The sequence below is a fragment of the Diabrotica virgifera genome, chromosome 8, assembly GCF_917563875.1.
Source record: "Diabrotica virgifera virgifera chromosome 8, PGI_DIABVI_V3a".
Taxonomy (NCBI): domain Eukaryota; kingdom Metazoa; phylum Arthropoda; class Insecta; order Coleoptera; family Chrysomelidae; genus Diabrotica; species Diabrotica virgifera.
The window spans coordinates 66,525,055-66,547,302 of NC_065450.1; the positions used below are offsets into that span (position 1 = coordinate 66,525,055).

The 22,248-nt window shown below is 30.4% G+C and overlaps 1 protein-coding gene and 1 long non-coding RNA gene across 2 annotated transcripts in view; one reads left to right on the forward strand and one right to left on the reverse strand.

Annotated features, from left to right (window-relative positions):
• The window catches only part of LOC114335546 (G protein-coupled receptor kinase 1), a 972,615-nt gene that overhangs the window by 57,806 nt on the left and 892,561 nt on the right, over positions 1-22,248 (forward strand). The window lies entirely within an intron of this gene.
• LOC126890626 (uncharacterized) lies at positions 7,994-9,639 on the reverse strand. The gene is made up of 2 exons (XR_007700388.1): positions 9,322-9,639; positions 7,994-8,831 (listed from the first exon to the last, which is right to left on the reverse strand). It is a non-coding gene; the product is annotated as an uncharacterized LOC126890626 (long non-coding RNA).

The following is a 22,248-nucleotide window of genomic DNA, read 5'->3' on the forward strand; positions in this document are numbered from 1 at the left end:
CTAATACTCAATCGAGAAAAGAGGAAAAGTGTTAAAGTGGTTTTTTAATAATATATTGTTACTATGGAACGCTTACAATTTTGAACATCTTTAACAACAAAATACTTGGATCACAGAATATATTATCCTGATGTATTCTCTGCTTGGATCTTCCACAAATAATACACAATAAATAACTTTTTATTAAGTTTACGTCTTAAATCAATTATTTATCAAATACACTATACAGTGATGAGCGCGCTAATAACCGGCAAACTAGCACAAAAGATGGAAAACGTATTAAGTTGTAAGATAAAAAGAAATGAAACTACTGGAGGTGGGATTTTATCGGTATTAACTTATAATTTACATTACCATTATGGATAGTTTCCACCTTTATACCTTTAAACGTCAGCTAGTTAACTTCAGTCATAATTCTAATTTTACGTATGACATTCCTTCAAACTTAGTTTTATTAGGTTATGTATGTCTTCTTCTTCTTGGGTTTATTTGCCTCTACCTGCATGGGTGTTTTGGCCAGCTCATCCTCTCAGAATAAAGGGAAAATCCCTTAATAACCTACATCTACAATTTAGAGTTAATTTCATCTGGGTTCTTCACTTCAACTAACCGAGGCCACATTACGGAATCTTGTAGTGATCGGCAGTTGTCCCTGAACTAGAAAGGTTTTTGCCTTTGTTGCATTTGTTCCATGACAATTCAAAATTGCCAATTAACTAAAGAACGAGAAGAAGTAGAACCAGATTGTGTAATGGTCGGCAGTTATCCCTGAACGAGAAAAGTTTTTACCTTTGTTGTATTTGTCCGATATCAACTCTAAATTGTAGGTGAAGAAGGGATTTTTCCTTTATTCCAAGACGATGGACTAGCCAAATACCCATGCAGGTAGAGGCCAATACACCAAAAAAGAAGAAGACATACATAACCTATTAAAACTAGGTTTGAAAGAACGTCATAGTTATAGAACGTAGAATTATGACCAAAGTTAACTAGCTGACGTTTAAAAAGGTGGAAATTATCCATAATGGTAATGTAAATTATAAGTTAATACCGATAAAATCCCACCTCCAGTAGTTTCATTTCTTTTTATCTCACAACTTAATACATTTTCCATGTTTTGAGCTATTTTGCCGGTTATTAGCGCGCTCATCACTGTATATCAATATTATTTAATCAACAACTCAAAATATTCCCGATGTCATGTCAAATATTTAAAATTGTCACTGATTGTCACTGTCTGACTGACAATATGCTGACAATATTCTATTCGACTGAGTGCGTTGTAAGACAAAGATCGATTTGGAAAATATTACCACGGACATTGTGTTCATTTTTTTTGAATCCTGAAAAAACCAATAAATATTTTTGAAAAATTTAAACGCAGAATGAAAGACTAAATTATTACCGAGGGACGAAAGTCCCTTAGAATAAATAATAGCTATTTGTATAACAAGGGAGGAAAGTGCTACTTTTGAAGTTTACTGCCCGACGCGTAGCGGATGGCAGTAATCATTCAAGGGAGGAAAAGGCACTTAACTCCCATGTTATACATATGGTTTTTCCACCTTCCTCAAATAACAAGTCATTTTTTCATTTTTAAACGCTTTTATTTAGTTCAATAGTTTGCGTCAAATCTTTAGACGTTAATTGACTGCCTTTTCTTCAATGCAAATTAATGAAAATTTGCAGACATATGCATTCGCGGGAACAATACACGAATAGTCAATAAAAACATTTTTCATGTTTATTAATTGTTTAAATAACAAAAAAAAAAACGATTTTAATGGAAAACGCTTAATTTCTCTTGTTTTTTACAATGTAAAAACTTGAAACTTTTACCGATTGTATAGCTAATGATATGACCAATACATAATTTCACTTTTTACGTTAATTGTTTACGTTATGCTTCATTAATAAACAATAAAGTTTCAAATTTTTTGCCGATTCCGACTACTTTTCATGTTAGTACATCCATCATATTATGCTTTTTACATATTTTAATAAACATGACGATATATTTTAATGTTTGAAAAGTGTAAGACTAAAAAGTAAAAAATAAAAAAGTATGAAAAAAAAAATTTTAAGAAACGCTTTTCTTTAGTTACGAGTGACTAAAATTAAAATTATTATAAAAAAATCAACTAAAAAGCTAAAAATAAAAAAAAATGAAAAAATCTAAAACATTCGTTAAAGAAAAGCGTGGGGCGAAAACCGTTTATTCGATGAACACGCGCCACGCTTTTCTTTGACGGATGTGTTAGATTTTTTAATTTTTTTTTATTTTTAGCTTTTTAGTTAATTTTTTTATAATAATTTTAATTTTAGTCACTCGTAACTAAAGAAAAGCGTTTCTTAAAAAAATGTTTTTTCATATTTTTTTATTATTTAATTTATTTATGTAACTAACCAACAAAATTTATTAGAACTAAAACTAACAAGTAGGTACAATATAACTGTCAACTGTCAAATATAAGTCAAATTATTAATGTAAACATTGTTAAATCAAAATAACAATTTACTGTTTTTTACTATTCTGGAAAATACCAGTCTTATAAATAAACGTTAAAATGTATAGATACTTACGTAATAGAAAATAGATATTATACAGGTATATTGTCAATAAGTTATATTTCATGAATGAAATACCATGACGTCACTTTTACTTTTCCTCCCTAGGAAGGAAAAGTACAACTTTGCTCCCTACAATCAGGTCCGTAAAGGTATACTTTCGGTAGAGGTAGGTGGAAAAAAGTTTATTTTGAATGAGATATTTGAAATTAAAAATCCCACTAAATTTTCTCTTAGTTTTTCACCTCTGTAACTTATTAAAATAAACATTATAGAAGTTCTCAGGGACTTTCGGCCCTCGCTAATAACGTAATCTTTCATTCTGCGTTTACATTTTTCAAAAATACTTATTAGTTTTCTCAGGATTCGAAAAAAATGAATCCCCATTTGAATAGCATTGCAGCCGAAAATACGTACCCATCCCCTTAAGAACACTATTCTAGTTAAAATTGGAAGAAAACTGAGTGTTTTCTCTCATTTTGCCCTCTCGAATCTCAGTAAAGAAAAGTCAAACTTTCTTATTTTATACTCGATGAAAACCATGATTCAAGTTTTCGGCCTAGCCTCTCTACACCAGCAATTACATCATAATTAGATGAAAAACTTTAAGAAATATGAGTCATAAGAAATGCGAATTAATTCATTCCAGAATTTTGCCAGAACTTGATAAAAACTATGTCTCGCAGAATTTTGGATGTATGTAATTAAAAATAAAAGGGATGTCACTCAGTGGTAAACTTTCACATTTATTTTGTTAATGTTACATAATATGCGTTTTTTTTAATTTGTTATTATTATGTTATTATTATTATTGTTATTATGTTTAATTAGTCGTTTATTGTAATATTTTCTATAGGTATGAAAATCCAATTATTTTAATGGCATAAATATTAATCTCCTATAATGGCAGATGATATAGTTTATCTCTAGCTCAGGGGAGTAATGTGTAGTGTGTGTGAGTAAACGTCTCGTTACTTAGTAAAGTTTACGCTGGATTTTTGTTTTTGTTTTCTAAAATTTAATTTTCTTTTCAATCTAACGTTGTTACAACTGACATGAGAAGGGGCTCGTATATGTTTTCCAATCTCACGATTGCTTCATTGTTTTAATACAAACTTTGTAGTAGTTTAACTAGCTGAATCGGAATGTTCATGTTAATAAAGATTGGTAAATGCAAATGCCAATGGCAGTCGACAATGGCTTTCTCATAGCCTACGAGATAAGTTTCAAAGTTTGCTCTGGTGTTTCTTGTTTCTTTGGAAATCCGGTTTGTTCAGGTGCTATTGAACGGGTGGTAGATTAATCTAACCTATTTTGTTAAAGGATTTTACGTGTATGTATAAATATGAGAATGAAATTAGTTTATAATTGTTGCATTCTATGATATATTGTTTTTTGTGGAGAAGAAAAATTGTGGCTGTTGTTCAGTCAACAGGCCATTTCTGAGGTGTCGATCTGAGTTAAAGGAAGAGAGTATATGAGTTGACGTAAGTCAATATGTGTTTTAAACCGGTCTCTCCCATAATCTTTAACACTTGAGATGGAATTGCATCTATACCAAGAGACTTATTCTGTACTGTTTTGTTTAAAGCAAGTTCAGTGCATGTGCCAATGTATATATACGTTCAACATAGTGGATACGTGCCTTTATATCCCAAAACGCAATAGTATATCAATTTGTTTATGAATATCATAAATATTTATTTATGAAACAGTTCGTGAAGTATGCGATGTTTAGAGCACGAACGACAACGGAGCGAGTGCTATACATCGCGTAAGTTTGCAAAAAGTACTTCACGCACAGTTTCTTACAATATTTTATCTACGATAAACAAATAAAACAACTGTAACTCTTCGTCACTGGAATTAATTTCTATTCTACAATTTTTAGAACTTTGACATTTAAAAATTCTAATTTCTTTCAAACCACAAAACTGTCAAAATTTTTGTTGTAATTTATTGCTCATTATGTCATCACCATGACAACGCGAAAGTTAAGGATATTTGATTATATGAAAGTGTGTCAAAAACAGTGCGAAAAAGTAAATCCCATTTAAAATACATTTTTACTTCACGCACACTTTAAACACTTCACGCACTGCTATCTATAATAGACCAGGGCGCATCTGTAAAAATAGTACATTTGGACGTTGAGAGGTGACTCAAATTTTTTTGCAGAAATTGCTTGAAAATAATAATAATAATAATAATATTTGAGTTATCCTCCCTCTCAAAAAGGTCCGGAACATTGTTTAAATAATCAAAATATCAAAAAATGAAGGAAAAATTCGATTTTTTTCTTCGTTTTTTGATTACCTATGACTTTAAAAGTATTCATTTCCGAGAAAAGTTGTACTAACATAAAAGTTGCGTAATTAAATTTCCTACAATATAGAGTTGGTTAAAAATTTAAAGTCACCCCTGTTGCAAAATAGCAATAATTGCGAAAAAACCACACACAAACAAGTATTAGCATTTTACGTTTTTCAACCATTTATGCTACACTTAGGACCTTCATATTTCATCCAGAAAAAGTTTATGATACAGTAAAACAAAACTGTAAATTTCATTAAGAGTAGTTCAATAGATTTTGCAAAAGAAATTTTGCTATCCAGCTTTCGCAAAAAATATCATTTTTTCAAAATGTTACAGGACTGAAAATAAAGCAGATAGCAAGTTGATTTTTTTTTGCTTATAGAAGTGTACTGTACCTTTCATTTGCAATTTGCAAAACTAAAATCGATTAACCACCACGGCGTCAGGAATTTTTTTAAATAAACATTAATTATTGGTGCTACGCGCAGGACAGCGGATAGTTTGTTCTGATTGGGCATTCCAATGACCTTTGATAGTGATTGATACATTTTAATTTGTAAATCCACGAGGAAAAATTTCCTGTAGTTGGCTGTATACCATTACAAAAACATAAAATCCTTTATAAGATATATACCTTTCAAATATACCTTTTATAAAGGATTTTATGTTTTAATTTGTATTACATTTCGATATAAATAAATAAATTTGTTTATTGCAAAATAAAAACACATACTCTATCCATTGAAATAACACTTTTTTTAGCAAAAACTTTCTGTGTTCATATATTTTAACTTAGAGAATAAAAGTTTATTATTTTTAAACATATGCAATTATTTAAACAATATTTCACAAACAATAATAAAATTAGTTTGATTTTTGTGGAATTAAAATATTAAAATACCACAAAATATAGAGTAAGAAAATAATATATTAGATAAAGATTGGAAGAAATTTTGGTGGAAATCAACTTGTGTGAATCGAATACCGCTATACTGCGCGTAGCACCAAAAGTTATTGTTTATTTAAAAAATTTCCTGACCCTGTGGTAATTAATCGATTTTAATTTTGCAAATTGCAAATGAAAGGTACAGTACACTTCTATAAGCAAAGAAAAATTCAACTTGCTATCTCCTTTATTATCTGTACTGTACCATTTTAAAAAAATGAATTTTTTTTGCGAAAGCTAGATTGCAAAATTTATTTTGCAAAATCTATTAAACCGATCTTAATAAAATTTACAGTGTTGTTTTACTATATCATAAAGCTTTTCTGGGTAAAATCTGAAGGTCCTAAGTGTAGCATAAATGGTTGAAAAACGTAAAATGGGAATACTTGTTTTTGTATGTTTTTTTTTCGAAATTATTGCTATTTTGCAACAAGGGTGACTATGTTTTAAATTTTTAGCCAATTTTATATTGTAGGAAATTTAATTACGCAACTTTTATGTCAGTACAACTTTTCTTAGAAATGAATAGTTTTAAAGTTATAATCAAAAAACCAATAAAAAAATCGAATTTTTCCTTCATCTTTTGACATTTTGATTTTTTAAACAATGTTCCGGACCATTTTGAGTGGGAGGATACCTCAAATATTATTATTTGAGTAATTTTCAAGTAATTGCTGCAAAAAAAGTTTGAGTCACCTCTCAACGTCCATCTCAAAACAGATGCGCCCTGGGCTATAATGACAGTTTTCACAAACTAAAAACTTATACATAATATGACATAGAGTAGATAAATGACTTTTGCAATATAGAATCAAAATGTAATTGCGCATTTTGAAACTACTTAACTTAAGCTTTCATCTCATATTTTTCATATATTTTGTTTTTTAAATTCGATGTAGATGTGATTTTATGTCTAAAGTGAGCATTTTTTGAAAAAATCACAAGAATACATTCGTCTTAAAATTATCCAAACTTTACCAAAAAATTGATAATATTATATTAATAAAAACTACTTAAATGTATGCTGAAACCAGATATTTTCTAATGCACTTTCTTCTATGTTTATGTATAACAGTCACAAAACAATCCCAATACCATTGTTGGTATTATTGTTTATACCAAACAACTTTTTATGCGATAAGACGTTTTCTTTCGCCAATATACTTCCTAGTGCTGCCTACTGAACAAAATGTGTCGTAATCAGATGATCTACCGAACTAAAGGAAACAGTCAATGCTAAGTTTGACGTCAAAGCTCGAAATTTATGTGTATATGCATAATATATATAAAGGTAAAATTTAGTTTACCAAAACACTTGCGGGATCGGAACATGAAGTATTTATGTAATGCCAACCTTTTATAATTAATAACGAAACAAGTATGGAAAGCATGTTTGGTGTACTTTCGAATAAAAAATGAGCGATAAGCTAAAAATATATGAGACAACAAAATATATATTTTTAGATTGTGAAGAATAAATTATACAGTTTGTAAAATTGCGCTCTAATCAAACAATGCGAGTAGTCCAGAGCGGCGTTATCGAAATGCCTCCCACTTTTTCAGGTAAATATTTTCATACATGAAATGCCTCCAAGGTACAATCGAAATGTCTCCGTTTCGTTAATCATTTAGGCTGATATTTTGTCTATTTAATCTCTGTATAATGACACAATGTTGCCAAATCATAATTTAAATAGGTACGTACTATCTATTTTGATTTTTTAAATTCTTAATACAGTTAATGCATAATTACATATCTGAAAATTCGACATTTCTTCCACATCTTTGGGCTGAGCACTTGTAACGAAAATGAGGTTGTGTTGTGGCAGAATAGATATAGCTTTAAAGGGTAGTTACTTATTTATGGAAGTTTCCTCAAACTAGGCTAGCTGGATATTTAAGAGACTGTATCAAGTGGACTCAGGAGAGGATCAGGCCGTATTTGCACGCCCGAAATAAGACGGTACCTAATGAAGTACTGGGGTGTTAAGAAACTGAATTAAAATAAGGAAAGAAATGAAAAAAAGGAACTACTGACCGAGAAGATATTACTGAGAACGTATCAGGGCGCCAGGGAAGAATTGAATATTTTCTTCTCCACGTGACCTATATTGCTGTACCTAACTAATACTATTAAAATGGTAGGATAATAAAACATATATGTACAACCAACAAATTTAATGAAAAAAAATACCTATAACCCCTATATACAATTTTATACAAACTAGCTAATTCCTGACGTACTAGAAGGATACGCTCTTATCGACACTGAGATTTACAGTACAAAAAAAATAAAAACAAAAATTTAATTAATTATACCAAGACAGTTATTTCGAATCACAAGTTATCTACCTAAGCAAAAATATTATATTGATATTGATCACAGTATTGGCTGACAATCCAGTATCTGACCTAAAGCGATAAACCTGAGTACAATACCTGTTAACTGAAATAAAGGTTATTAAATAGGAATTATAACCCTAGATATTGTATACAACACCTTAACATATAGCTTATAACTCCCGGACTATTTTAAAAGAATGATACGAACAGTAAAAGATTAAATTTGTTGGAAAAAAATTATTGAATATTATAAAGTTAGTTGATTTTAGAAAAATGAATTTATATGATTATTAATGTTATAAGTTACTGAAAAAAAATATTAAAATTGCAAGAAATTATTTAAAAGAATTGAAAATGTAAATTTTATAAAAAACCTGTCGCTTCTACAAAAGTAGGGACTATGGCTTCTCCAAACTCCTGGAGAGGTTGATGATGGGAGAGCCAGATAGGTATCCTCCGGTTTTCCAATCCTAGGGAGATACTCGACCACAATGCGGATGTCAGACGAGGAGGTGCTTACAAGTACTGGTAAAAATCAATGTCGATTCCAAAACAACAAACAGAAAATAATCCCGATCCACCAAAAGAAACCCCAAAATGATTGATTATTCCATTTCCAAAAAATAAAAAGGTGACTTAATCTTCTTTTCTCCAGTGGCTAAAATAATAAAAAACCTTGATCAGCTGATTGTCCTTGAGTATACAAGAAACAGGGCCTCGACAAAAAAGGTGTATCACCTTATCAGAACTTGACAGAGAAAAAATCTAAGTAAAACTGAAGTTTGATGTACCTACATGCTTGAAGTTCAATGACCTTGATTATCCTTGAATGGAAAAAGCTTTTTAAACGAATATAAGAAAGTATTTGGACAAGTAAATGTGGATCTTGTAATCAAAGATTACTACATGGAGTTATATAAAGGAGAAAAGGAAAATGATCATTGATTCCAAACTTATTTGGAACCGGAAATATAATGAAAGATTTTTTTTTCTGTAGAAACATAAGTGCGATGGTATTGAAGTATTGCAAATATGATGATTGAAGAATAATAATTCATATAAAGATAATATATGTAAGATATTGAAAATGAATAAAGGGCTATTTTTTAAGGAAAAACATAGCTACCAGACATTTCTGTAATACATACCCATTGTTCTTCAAAAAAGTATTGGAAACCAAAAACTCTTCTCCTCAAAACACTCCACAAAACCCAAAACAAAATAACTCCTTCCAACATAAACTAATCTTCTACTAAAATATTTCAACCAAAAGGTAAATTCTTCCAATGGCCACTGGAGACTTGTTGACTCAACAAAAGACGAGATTTAAGTGACGAACAGCTGCGGTTGCCGAAATGACAAACACGCCAGCCGGATGTCGGCATCGCCAGGCGAACCAACTTATAGACCCTGAATTCCCCAAAAGTTACCAACATCATCCAAATACTTATTAAAAATCTAGGCAATACCTACTACACGTTCACGTATATTTGGTTGCATACTTATTGGGAGTTGCTTTTCCTAATAAATATTTTGAAATGCATATTATAAAGTGACGATGAGTATCACTCATCGTTACACACTCTTCATCCTTACAAAGAACCACAAACCCATGCGAAAGTTTTCATTCCAAGTAAAATTCTTTTTTCTGCTGGCCTCATCCTAACATTATTAATTTTATTGATATAATTTTACAATTTCAAATAAATACCTACATTAAAATGAATTCTGTTTCGACACAAAAAAAAATGTTACGGAAAGTACAGCAAAAATAAACTTTCTAAATGAAAAAATTTTAGAATTAAAGAATGTAAAATAAATAGATTAGAATTTGTCAAAGTAGTATCATATAAATTTAGGAAAAATATTTTGTAATTTTATATTTCTATACACATTTTGTAATATTTTCCAAATATTCTTTTTGTAATGTTATTTTTAATAAATCTATAAAATACTTATTATATTTTTGTATTTTTTGTCAAATTATTAATAACAGAAAATAATGGTTATTAAATATAATGGTTATAAAACTAATTATATAATGTATAAGTTAGTTGAAATTTATAAATACTGCCTAGTGTTAATAATGTTTAATACATAAAGGTTGAAAATAAAATAAATCAAATTTAATAACAAAATACCAATTTTGCCGAAAATGTACAAAGGGACGAATATGTGACAACGTTTCACCTTCACATAAAGATTAGAAGCATGTAATTTATTTAGAGCTTGGGAGGCAATTCGTATGTGACCATTTTAGCGACAGGTAAGAAACCCTTCTTCGGGAGGCATTTCATATGCGCCCGTCCAGAGTAGTAAGGATTTTCTCGGGACACTCAAAGATCCAGGTAGCTGACTACTTTTTTAGTTATTGTAGCCCTATAGGAAGAAAACCTACCTGTTTCCTGCCTAGAGTTCGCGTCAGTTTTTTAATTATTAACAATTTAGTGCAAAAATCGCGATTTTTTCGACTTTTTGCACTCCATTCAAAAGCTAAATCGCTGACATAAAATTACAAAATTCAGTTCTTTAGAACATTGAAAAACCTTCAAAATTCCGATTTTTGAAAGTTAAAGTTAATTTGTTGCTACGCAAACTGCAAAATAAGTGAACATCGTTATTTGTTAATAACTTTTACTAAAACTACCTTATAACTTTAGTGTTTCACCCAAAGTCGGGTATTGGCGTACTTAACAAACCTTCAAAATTTGAGACCGATCCATTAGGGGGGGGGGGGTATGGTTTGAAATATTTAATTTTTTTTATTATTTAAAATAAAAATGCATACTTTCAAGAATACTCTCTGAAAATTTCAGATTGATCGGAGTAAAATTACCCGAGATACAGAGTGTTGAATATCCCTTCCTTCGACCCGCTTTGCCGCGGCTTCGCACCAGCACGCTTGAGCGTAGTGAGAAACGTTAAACAACTGTTCGCCTTCTCTTTTGTAGATTACTCCGCAGTTCAAAAAACATATTTCAATGTGCATCACTTTACGATTTGGCAGACCAATAAGAAGATGAAGATGCAGTTGTCAAAACTTTAAACGCATTTTTCTCAAAACTGCTTTTTCAAATGCGGTGGACATTGTAACTGAAAAACTACTTGACCGATCTACCTGAAATTTTGCATAGATTTTCTTTAGACATTTCGTGATGTAACAACGTCGAGATATTTTTCGTTTTGTGCTTATTTTTTGTTCAACAATATTAAATCTGTTGGTTTTCACAAAATTTTTATCAAAAATTTCGTATTTTTGATTTCTGAGTGATACCAAAAATTCAAAAATCATTAAAAATAAAAAAACTCGACGTTGTTACCTCGTGAAACTCATAAGCTAATTAAATCCTTTTGAATTTTTTGTTTCGTATGATCCAGTGATGAGTTCTGATGTCCACCGCAAAATCCATTTTTTTGAGCTGTCTGTCAAAATTTGTCACCAATGGCTTATTTTTCAATATTTTGGATTGAATTTTTTCTTAAATATTCTTTGAATTGTACTTAATAGGTTTGTTTAATTTAAAAATAAAATAATTCCACCATAGCTTCGAAAAAAATTCACAAAAATGTGCTTGATATGTTGATTTCAAACCATACCCCCCCTTAATTAGTTTAAGAGTTATTCTATTTGTTTATCCCAGAGACCTTTATTTTGCAATAAGATAAGACAGAAAATAATGAAGATAGGGCAATTCTGGGTATGCCAAATAAAAGTAGAAGAGTGATAGTATCCAGTGGCGGATTCAGAAATTTTTTTCGGGGGGAACGTGATGGGTCTTGAGGGAGATTTAATTACTTGTCTCTAATGCAAGGTCACTTAGTCTTACCAACCCTAGGATAAGTGGGTTTACAATATTGGGGGAGGGGGGGTCATGACCCCCTGTGACACCCCCTGGATCCGCCAGTGATAGTATCAAAATGTATTAAAAAAAGATAAAAAAATAATTAATATAGTCAAAAATCCTAATGCCAAATTTTTGAAATTTTGTAGTTTATAAACATTTAGAATAACTTTAAAAATGTTGTCCGTAGAAACAATCTTTTTATATATTCGAAAAGATAGTATTTTAACACGAATTTTCAAATAAAAAAATTTAGTCTGAGTTCATTTGGGGCAAAGTTAGCCATATGTTTTTTAGCCATAGTTCAAACAATTACTAAGGGGAACCTACAAATCCACCGAGTTAAAATACCGAAAAAGCAATTTCAAACGAATATAATTTTTTGTATCTCCGGATCAACTCGATGGATTTTGATCTTTCTTTTTTTAATTTGCATGTAATTTCTACGTACATTACAAATATGCAATTTGTTTATAAATTTAATAATTAATTAACAGTCTAATTTGTTTAAACAATTTTTGAAAAAATATTTTTTTACAAAATATATTTTTTGAAGTTATACTTCTTTAGGCACGAGGGTGAATTTTTACATTCCCTGGCGCATGCGCACACCCACAGTAGGTTGTTAGTTGCTAAATCATCCAATCTATGTATGTATCAGCGCAACTAAGGTTTGAAAATAATATACAGAGAGTCTGCAATTTGGAATAAATTCAATATCTCAAATACTAATTGTTTTTTTGAAAAATGCTCAGACCCGTCGATTAGTATTTCAAATTGTCCTTTTTGTCATACAATAATAATAATGTATACAGGGTGTCCCAATTTAGAGATATGACGTCATCGTTGATTTTCTTAAATGACAACACTGTCATTTTGATAGCTATTTTGATAGGGTGTGTAAAGTTATACACAACTGCAAAATTTCAAATTTTTATTCCCTACCATTTACAAGGCAATAAAAAATAACAAAGTTATGAAAAAAAAAGTACATAATCAAATAATAATTGAATTTAATTATTTCAATTAAGCAAATGCTCATAACGTTGCCCATTGACAATCTAACAATCATTGAGGCCAACATTATGAGTATTTGCTTAATTGAAATAATTAAATTCAATTATTATTTGATTACTTGTTTTTCATAACTTTTTTATTTTTTATTATCTTGTACATTGTAAATGGTAGGGAATAAAAATTTGAAATTTTGCAGTTGTGTATAACTTTACACACCCTATCAAAATAGCTATAAAAATGATAGTGTTGCCATTTAAGAAAATCAACGATGACGTCATATCTCTAAATTGGGACACCCTTTATACATTATTATTGTATGTCAAAAATGACAATTTGAAATACTAATCGACGGGTCTGAGCATTTTTCAAAAAAACAATTAGTATTTTAATTATTGAATTTATTCCAAATTACAGACATAACTTTGTTATTTTCTATTCACTTGTAAATGGTAGAGAATAAAAATTTGATATTTTGCAGTTTTCTATAACTTTACACACACTTTCAAAATAGCTATCAAAATGACATGGTTGTCATTTAAGAAAATCAGCGATGACGTCATATCTCTAAATTGGGACACCCTGTATACATTATTATTGTATGTCAAAAAGGACAATTTGAAATACTAATCGACGGGTCTGAGCATTTTTCAAAAAAACAATGAGTATTTGAGATATTGAATTTATTCCAAATTACAGACTCTCTCTGTGTTAGTGTTTTTAGTAAATATATTTATTATAATTTTTGTGCTTTGGATTTGTCTTCCTTGAGAGTAAGATAATAAGTATTTTAAACAATTTTATATTTAATACTTCACTTGATCTATTTGTCACCGTCGTTTGTAATTACGTCCCAGAAGCCGTAAAAACAAAACCCTGATGGGTTATTGGAAGAGCATTCGACTATATAACGCGAAGGTCCCGGGTTCAAATCCTGACACGGACGATTGTTATCCTTTTTTTTTAATTTTTGGTGTTTTAATAAAAAATTTTTGAAAGGTAATATCAAAATTAGTTTATTAATTAAATAAAATACAAATAAACTGATAAGTATATTTATTTCGTTGAAATCATATAATAGAAGTATAACTTCTTATAGTCCGTCCGCTATAACTTTTCCCATGCGGTATGATTCATTTTCAATCAAATTAAGTCAAAACATAAATTGAAACGAACGTCGATGTGTATATACATTTTGTATACTGTATACTATATACTACACAACTACACACATCGGCGTACGTTTCACTTTCTGTTTTGACTTTTAATTATAATAATTGGAACGTACACAAAAGTTTGGGGGGTTTAAGGGAGCAAAACCCCCATAAAATCACAAATTTCACTTTAATTTTTTTTTCAAGATGTTGCTGCCATAAGAATGCCACATGTCCATTTTCAATGAAAAATCTCTAAGAGATTTCGATATATGAAAAAAAATCGATTTTCATTTTGTAACTTCAAAGGGCTGTAACTTTTTTTGTGTACACTTTTGTACTAAGGTAAGTTGGATTCAATCAATTTATTTTTGTCCCCGGAATGCGTGATTTAATTTATGGCATACCTTTTTGAAACACCTTGTATAATGTTAAGGCGTGGCTTTGGAAGAAACTTTTGACTTCTATATAAGTGCAATAATATGCAAATTTGTCCCTTCCCAAATGACGGGACCTCTATCTTTATGTTTCCATATTACACGTGCGCACTGCGGTTTGATTGGAGATGTTTTAAATTTGTAACTTCTTTGGGGATATAAAATTAATATTGTTGGGTTTTCAAAGATGCGTCATTCCTAAATTATCTCTAGACGACGTAAGTTGTGACAGCTACTCTAATGGATTTTAATATTCAATATCGATCAATTGAAATCAATTTCATTTGCATTTTTGTATTATTTTCCTTAATTTACAATTTAAATCAACCAAATAAAAGTCCAATATCATATCTGCACATTAAAATTATAAAAGGAACAATAATTACGTATAGAATTAGGTATATATGTACCGGGTGTCCGAATAAGAATGGCTCTCGGCCATATCTCAAGAACCGTTTATACTACAGCTTTGAGAAAAAAAATATTTATAACAAAAGTTGCCTCGGGAAAAGCCTGGAAATTATTTTCATAATTGTGGGTCCACCGCTAGAGCGCGTAATTGAATATCAAAAATTCAAAAATCAAAATTTTACAAAATTTACCTCATGAAAGGGCACTGGAAATCCAATCATCGTATTCTTCATAAAATTCTGCGCATATTTGATTTCACAAGTTTAAGTCTACCTTTGCAAATAAGAGGTGGGGGTGAGTGGGAACCTTCTTATGAAAAAATGGCTGTAAGTCCGGTTCTGCTACATCGAATTTTGCATACTTGGTCTTGTTGAAAACAGCTCTTTTTCGTCAATGTAAGTGTCTTATTTTCGAAATAGCCTAATAAGTAATATGCAAGCTAGGAGGCGTTATTTAATTATTTTCAGAAATCTAGTTTTCTTTGGAAAATATTAAATACAAGTATGCATTTTTAATCATGTATTACAAAATTAGACCAAATTGTCAACATAATACCGAAAGCCGCATGTCCATACCTTTTTTTCTATCTGAGATATCTTAAGAAATGTGTACATTTTAAACATAACCGTTATTGTCACCGGTAAACGAGGTTAAGGAAAAGTAGTGTGCTATGGAAAAAACAAATAAACATTTTCCAGATGTAAACGTATATAATTAATTAAAACAACAATAAGACAAACAACACTATAAAATATAACAAAGAAATAAAAGTAACTACTTACTTAGTCTTAGTGACTGCCTAAATATTCAAATTGTTGCCCATCATTTTCGATGTAAGCATTTACTCTTTCAAGAGTAGATTGAATAGCAACAGATTTAACTGTTTTAGACTTTTATTTATGGGGACGGATTAAATACCTTGTTTTTGCCGTTAGGCCCACTACTCGAGAAACCATGATCTAGAATCTAGAGAATACGAAACGCCATTCAAAGCATTGCGAAAGCAGAAATTGAGACTGCTGTTAAATCTACTCTTGAAAGAGTAAATGCTTGCATCGAAAATGATGGGCAACAATTTGAACATTTAGGTCGGCACTAAGTAAGTAGTTGCTTTTTAATTTCTTTATTATATTTTATAGTGCTGTTTGTATTATTGTTTTAACTGGAAAATTTTTCTTTGTTTTTTCCATAACACACTACTTTTCCTTAACATGGTTTACCGGTGACATTAACAGTTGTTTAAAATTTACACGTTTCTTAAAATATCTCGAGATAGAAAAAAGGTATCGACATGCGGTTTTCGGTATTATGTTGCTAATTTGGTCTAATTTTGTAATAAAGGATTAAAAATGCATACTTGTGTTTAATATTCTCCAAAGAAAACTAGATTTCCGAAAATAATTAAATAACGCCTCCTAGCTTGCATATTACTTATTAGGCTATTTCAAAAATGAGACACTTACATTGACGAAAAAGAGCTGTTTTCAACAAGACCAAGTATGCAAAATTCGATGTAGCAGAACCGGACTTACAGCCATTTTTTCATAAGAAGGTTCCCACTCACCCCCACCTCTTATTTGCAAAGGTAGACTTAAACTTGTCAAATCAAATATGCGCAGAATTTTATGAAGAATACGATGATTGAATTTCCAGTGCCCTTTCATTAGGTAAACTTTGCAAAATTTTGATTTTTTAATTTTTGATATTCAATTACGCCCTCTAGCGGTGGACCACAATTATGAAAATAATTTCCAGGCTTTTCCCGAGGCAACTTTTGTTATAAATATTTTTTTCTCAAATCTGTACTATAAACGGTTGCTGAGATATGGCCGAGAGCCATTCTTATTGGGACACCCGGTACATAAAAAAAGTTTAAAAGCGAGAACAGCAATTTTTTTTAATTTGTTTCAAAATTGTTATAAATAAATAAGGCGCTCAGAGCAACAGTGGCCTAACCCCAAAAACGAAGTTTTGAGATACATTCAATTTTTGCATTAGTACTTCCATTGTGCTTATGGAATGGCGCTACAAATTATGTAGCGCCATTTAGCCAAATATAGAGGTAGGTTGTGTAGACCCTTGTTTATCCGAAGATTTAATGTTGCTGCTTTTATTGGCATATTAACCTAAAAATGCTTATTTTGTGGCTTAGGTCACTCTTGCTTTGAGCGTCTCAAAAGTTCTAGTAGTTAGCCTAGGGACAAAGAGGGGCTATGTAGCCGATTGATGCCCATGAGATTTTACAACTGATTTTGATGTATTTTGACCCGCTGATTCCGAATCTTCACATGATAATCCGAATTTTTGGGCAGGAATTTTTTATTAACAATTTAATTGTTTAAATGCATATAACTAATAAACTAATAAATATAGACCCAAATCAAATTTTGTCTCTTTTAAAAACAAAACCAAACAAACACTTTAAATTTTAAACAAACTGAAAAATTAAAATCGGTCCATTAAGCCTGGGTTTCCTCGAAAGCGGCACCGACAAACAGCGACCGTAGCACTGCGATGAATTACGTCAGATTACGGTGAAAAATTCAAGGTTCTTCACTGCGCCAATGGAATGTGCAAACTCAGCAAGTGGTGGCTTCCAACGCATCCTTGGAAACCACTGCTATTATTTTGCGTGGTACAGTTTTTTATGACGTCATTCATCGCAGTGTTACGGTCGGAGTTTGTCGGTGCCGCTTTCGAGGAAACCGAGGCTTTAGAAGCAAATTTATTATTACAAAATAACAAATTATCGACTATATCAGACATTTTGCTTATAATTCAGTTGTCGTTTGCCAAAAGCAGATATGTCCATTTTTGGTACTTTTCAGGATAGCAAATTCAAATTTCCACGACAGCCATAAAATTACAGTTTTTTCTTATATGTTAACTCACATAAATAGCTGTATAAACATTAAACTCAAAACCAAATATGATATTTCTAAAACTGTGATTTTATGGACATCGTGGACATTTGAATTTGCTCTTCTGAAAAATATCGAAAGTGGACATATCAGCTTTTGGCAAACGGCCACTGAGTTTTACTTTTGCTCAACGTAAAATAATTTAAAGCACCTTAATAATAAAGCTTTAATTATAAGCTTTAAAATGAATTTTGAAAAATTAATTTTCATTAAATTTTTACGAAGCTATACTCCGCATAATATATTTACCGTTGCACGTGATAGCCCGTGACCTCACATGATACCAACACGACATATTTAGGCGGTAAGTGTGTTCTTTTTTAGAATCACTTTGCCGATTAAACTGGAATTACAGCCACTACACATATTTTATTATATACGCCTAGAAATAATATTTGAACATTTCTATTAATGTTAACTTAAAGAAATACACAATAATATGTTTCATTTAATTTGTATAAATGGATTATAAAGCGTTTCTATGAAGCACATTTGTCCGGAATACACTGTAACTGTAATCGAACGAAGGTGATATTTTAGCATAAATTGGTAACATTTATTTGACAGTTGCGGTGATGACACTTCATTTGTTTTTATTCTTTACTAGAAGTATTTGTTTTAGTATATTTATTGTTTTTATTATTTACTTTAACGTGAGATTATAACTTAATTCTGTTTTCTATTTCTAACGTCTTTATTTATTTACATTCTATATTAATTTGTTTTGTTGTATAATCCATGTTTGCAATAATTATGTGCTCTATTTGATTTAAAATGGATTCAGGATTTTTTTATACTTTGGTCTCTACAGACTATGTCAACTTAGATCTCTGATGTAGATAATGACGTGCAACGGTAAGTATATTAGACGGACTGTATGTAAGTTTAAAATATACAATTTAGGTGTAAAAAAACAATCGCATTTGTTGATAAGTTTATAACAATTTTTCGGTGGAGATCAAAAAATTTAGTATCATATTAATGAGTACTATAGAACAATGGAAAATGAACATTTTGAGCTTTTCTAAACTCATTTTGATGCAGTTTTCGCTAAAACAGTAATTTGAAATTGATTCAGCTGATACGCTTATTTTGTTTGTTGCATTTTTGCGCTTTGAACAGATGAAAGCTCCAAAGAAGAGATTTTGTTTTTTTTTAGACTATGCAGACCACTTTGCTGATCGTACAGTGTATGTACGATCTGTTTTTAGAAATCACTCGGGACTACTAGATCGATTTGACAAAATGCATCACTATTTATAGCTATTTATAGCTGACAATAAAAGCGGTCTTGTTTCGAAATTAAAATCAATAATACCAAATATTACAGGTATCTGCTTTTTATTAAACTGCTTTTTTAATCAACAAGCTCTGGCATCCATGGTTTTACATTCTAATTTAAACGATCTGCTTAGAAACGTATCAAAGTTGTAAACTCAATTAAAAAAGATGTATTATTATATTACATGAAAATCGTATCAAGTTCAACGCCCTGTATAATTACAAAGGATTTTGGGAACAATAATCTATTGCAATACATAAAAATGATTAAAAAACTCGTAACAAGAAGTAAAACCACTTCTATGTAAATTGGTATATTTATTAAAACTTAAAAATCCCAATGGATTGAATAAAATATGTCCAATTCAGAACGTTTTCAGACCTATCGGTCCATCATCAGTGAATGTGCATACTTGCTAAATAGCCCCAGAACCAAACAATGGTTGAATTTAAAATTCGATTTACATTATTTAAAAATAATATTCAACAGGCTAAACGCCGATGTTACAGGATATTGTTACATCTTCAAAGAAGATGGTTGATTGAGGTTTTGGTAGGGTTTCACCATGTTCCCATAGGCAATATCCTGTAACATCGGCGTTTAGCCTGTTGAATATTATTTTTAAATAATGTAAATCGATTTTTAAATTCAACCATTGTTTGGTTCTGGGGCTATTTAGCAAGTATGCACATTCACTGATGATGGACCGATAGGTCTAAAAACGTTCTGAATTGGACATATTTTATTCAATCCATTGGGATTTTTAAGTTTTAATAAATATACCAATTTACATAGAAGTGGTTTTACTTCTTGTTAGAGTTTTTTAACTATATGGTATACAGCCAACCTAGGGAGCTTCCCTTTTAGTTTATAAAAATGATTAATTTTTATAATATTCGTTAAGGGGAAAGGCGCAAAATGTCGCCTGTCAAAATTTTCAATGTATTTTAAATGTATCTATTATTTTTTCGATTCCTGAGAAAACTATTAAGTATTTTTGAAAAATTTAAACGCAGAATGAAAGATTACGTTATTACCGAGGGCCGAAAGTCCCTCAGAATAAATAAAAAGTTCTTTTGAATGAAATATTTACAGTTAAAATCACACTAAATTTTCTTTTATTTTCACCCCTGTAACTTAGTAAAATAAACATTATAGAAGTTTTCATGGACTTTCGGCCCTCAGTAATAATGTATCCTTTCATTCTCCGTTTAAATTTTCCAAAAATATTTATTAGTTTTCTCAGGATTAGAAAAAAATGAATACATTTAAAACACATGAACATTTTGACAGGCTTGATATTACGCCCATTAGTCTAGGCGCCAGAGGGGTCACCGTGTCCTTTTCAATTCTGATGGACAAACTCAACGGTTTATTATGGATTTTTGGCTGCTGATTACGAATTTTGAGGGTGGATTTCGATCCGAGTGGTGAAAAAATTGTTATAAACAATTTAATTGTTTATAAATTGTTTATAAGGCTCTGGCTCATTAACTAAAAGAGATAAAAAAGAATGTTTCAAATAAAATTTGTTCGTTAATAAAAAACGAAGAAAAAACGTTTACTAAACTTAAATCTAACAATAATTATAACTAAAGATATTGTAAAATTAGTGCACAATGCAAATTGCAAATTGCAAAATATGTATTTTTCGAAGCTTTATCGATCGTAACTCGGCTTCTACGCATGAAAATGAGCCGTAGAAGGTCCCATTTTAAAGCTTCATTAATAGGCTTCCAAACAGAGTTTGTTAACTTACTTAATCTTCATTTGTTTTAATGTTATACCCATTTGAAGGTATAATTTTTTTAAAACAATTGTACATTAATTTGTTTATAAGAGTTTCAAGTAAATTTGAGCTGTAAACATTTATACTTTAATTAACAATAATGATAGAGGAACTCAAAAGGAATAATTTGAGCTTAAGAAAATGTTCGTAAGTTTATTTTTGGTCAAGATATCGATATTTTAAGGGCGCGCTATGAGGCGCAAAATCGGCTCACAGTCAAGTATTTTTCAACACTTTATCGATCGTAACTCGGCTTCTACGCATGCAAATGAGCCAATATGTGATATCCATATAAAAATGGATCGAGTTATTTTGCAGCATCATCATTGCATATAAAACGAGCATTTATGTTGTGGCGGCATACACACAATTGACGTGCCTTGATGATGCTGCAACAGAACTAGATCCACTTTATATGGATACTATCCACTATCCACTGGATATCTATATGATATAGATTATATCTATATCATATAGATAATTAGACTCTGAAGCCCCAGAAAGTTTTAGTTTTACTCCCTATAAGAACAGACTTAGTACTACCATGTAACTGTAAAAATTACTCTAAGAACTTATGCAGATGTCAAAAGCTGAGATTCCCTGTATATCTTGATTCAGATGCATGAAACAAAAAGTTTGTAAAAATAGTATTAATAAATAATATCAACTTACTTTTAGCTCTATTTCTGAAATATTAGTTTTTAATGTGTTTTTTTTCTCATTTAGTACAAAAAATAGAAGACAAAGTAAATAGAATGAAAGGCGATATGAGGTACAGTATGATGATTTAATTATAAGAATTATAGGATAAAATTTTATTAGGATCTTCAAAAATGAAAAATGAAGGTAACGTATATATAAATAGAAGTTATAATTTGCATCGAGAAGTTAGCGCGTGAACCTTTACGCGGTGAGCCGATCTTGCGCCTCAGAGCGCACTATTAAAATGTCCATATCTTGGCCTAAAATAAACTTACAAACATTTTCTTAAGCTCAAATTATTCCTTTTAAGTTCTTCTATCATTATTGTTAATTAAAGTATAAATTTTTACAGCTCAAATTTACTTGAAACCCTTATAAACAAATTAATGTACAATTTTTTTAAGAAAATTATAACTTCAAACGGGTATAACTTTAAAACAAATGAAGATTAAGTAAGTTAACAAACTCTGTTTGGAAGCCTATTAATGAAGCTTTAAAATGAGACCTTCTAAGGCTCATTTGC